This window comes from Loxodonta africana, chromosome 3, assembly GCF_030014295.1.
Source record: "Loxodonta africana isolate mLoxAfr1 chromosome 3, mLoxAfr1.hap2, whole genome shotgun sequence".
Taxonomy (NCBI): domain Eukaryota; kingdom Metazoa; phylum Chordata; class Mammalia; order Proboscidea; family Elephantidae; genus Loxodonta; species Loxodonta africana.
Genome location: NC_087344.1, coordinates 171,808,309 through 171,810,590, shown reverse-complemented (window position 1 = coordinate 171,810,590; position 2,282 = coordinate 171,808,309). Strand labels below are relative to the sequence as shown.

Sequence of the window (2,282 nt, the reverse complement as noted above, 5' to 3'; positions counted from 1 at the left end):
ATGGAGTGATCCATCGGCAAGTAAGGCTGGTGTGGTAGGCAGAATAATGGCTCCTCAAAGGTACCCATGACCTAATTCCCATAACCTAGGGATATGTTACTTTATATGACAATGGAGACTCTGCAGATGTGATTAAGGTAAAAACTTGGAGACTGGGGGATTAATTTGGACTATCTAGGTGAGTCCAAGCTAATCACATGAGTCCTTTAAAGTCCTTAAATAATGCTTCCTGGCTGAATCAGAGAGTAACACAGCCCTGCTAAAAACTTGAATTTAGACTGGTAAGACTTGTACCAGATTTCTAATTTACAGAACTTCAGGATAATAATTGTCATCTGTTATGCAGATGACACAACCTTGCTTGCTGATAGTGAAGAGGACTTGAAACACTGATGAAGATCAAAGACCACAGCCTTCGGTATGAATTACATTTCAACCTAAAGAAAACAAAAATCCTCACAAAGAGACCAAAAAGCAATATCATGGTAAATGGAGAAAAGATTGAAGTTGTCAAGGATTTCATTTTACTTGGTTCCACAATAAACACCCACAGAAGGTGCAGTCAAGAAATCATAAGAAGCATTGCATTGGGCAAATCTGCTGCAAAGGACCTCTTTAAAGTGTTGAAAAGCAAAGATGTCACCTTGAAGGCTAAGGTGAGCCAGACCCAAGCCATGGTATTTTCAATTGCCTCATATGCATGAGAAAGCTGGATAATGAATAAAGAAGATCGAAGAAGAATTGATGCTTTTGAATAGTGGTGTTGGAGGAGAATATTCAAAATACCATGGACTGCCAAAAGAACGGACAAATCTGTCTTGGAAGAAGTACAACTAGAAAAAAATGTCCCTTAAAAGCAAGGATGGCAAGACTGTGTCTTAGGTACTTTGGACGTGTTGTCAGAACGTATCAGTCCCTGGAGAAGGACATCACGTTTGATAAAGTCCAGGGTTAGCAGAAAAGTGGAAGATGCTCAATGAGACGGAGAGACACAGTGGCTGCAACAACGGGCTTAAGCATAACAAGAATTGTGAGCATGGCTTGGGACTGGGCAGTATTTCATTCTGTGGTACATAAGGTCGTTATGAGTGTGAACCCACTTGACTGCACCTAACAACAACAAAGATAATAAATTTGCATTATATTAAGCCATTAAATTTGTTGTAATTTTTTTATGGTACCCATAGAAAACAAATACAATAGGAAAAAGAACAAATAAAATGGGTTTTAGATAGGCAATGTTATTCTTAACAACCCCTTTAGCCTTTTCTCCTCACCCTACCTCCACTTCAAAACAAAATAACTGGAATAAACCAGAATGCCAACCAGTTTGAGGTATTGCTCATCAAGGAGGTAGAGTTCAAACTTTAGATAACATTAGTTGAGAACATTCAACATTCTAACAAGAAGATTTCTAATGTTTATCTTTTAATTAACACTGTTGAAGTATCTATTAACATTTCTAAGTGACATCTGTGGTTTTAGATTCTTGTAAATGTTATTCTTGGGAACTTGCATGTCTGACCTTTTCACATCTCAACTTTATATTAGAAGAACAAACCTCTAATATTTTTACTTATAGCAATAGATATGATTTAACATATCTGTAGATTGAGGGAAAAAGTCATTCTACTGGTTGTCTTTATCATTTGTCCTTATAAAATGGGAGAATTCCAAAGTAATAAGAAATATCTTAAATTTTAATTCTATGAAAAGCAGAATTTGAGCTTCAGCAACACATATACTAAAATTGGAATCATACAGAGAAGATTACCATGGCCCCTGTGCAAGGATGACATGCAAATTTGTGAACCGTTCTATATTTTTTAAAGGGAGCTCTCTGGTTAGAAAATCAGTAATATCAGATATCAACCCAAGACTAGAACACTGGACAGAGCAATCAGATGTCAACCCACACAGGGAAATCACAAAAATGAATCAAGATAAAAAAATGCTCAAAACAGAGAAACAGTGATGTCATTATGTAAAACAAGACAACATTAAAATAATAAAGGGGGACTAAGAAATGTGGTCATAGGTCTTTCATATGGAGAGGAAGACAAGGTGATATAAAGAAATAAAAATTGGGCTTAAACTTAGAAAAATAGGGGTAAATATTAAGAAAACCACAAAGGAGATTAATAATCCTACTCATCAAAATAAAACACACACACACAAAAAAATACAGACTCAGCAGAAACAAAATCAAATACAACAAATAAGAGGAAAACAATATAAAAAGAAAAACTACTCAGCACAAAAAATTAAGTGGGAAAAAGAAA

At 35.5% G+C, this 2,282-nt stretch overlaps 1 non-coding gene across 1 annotated transcript; it reads left to right on the top strand.

Annotated features, from left to right (window-relative positions):
- The first annotated feature begins 1,724 nt into the window (after positions 1 to 1,724).
- On the top strand, positions 1,725 to 1,827 carry LOC111750534 (U6 spliceosomal RNA). The gene has a single exon (XR_002785641.1). It is a non-coding gene; the product is annotated as a U6 spliceosomal RNA (small nuclear RNA).
- The last annotated feature ends 455 nt before the right edge of the window (positions 1,828 to 2,282 follow it).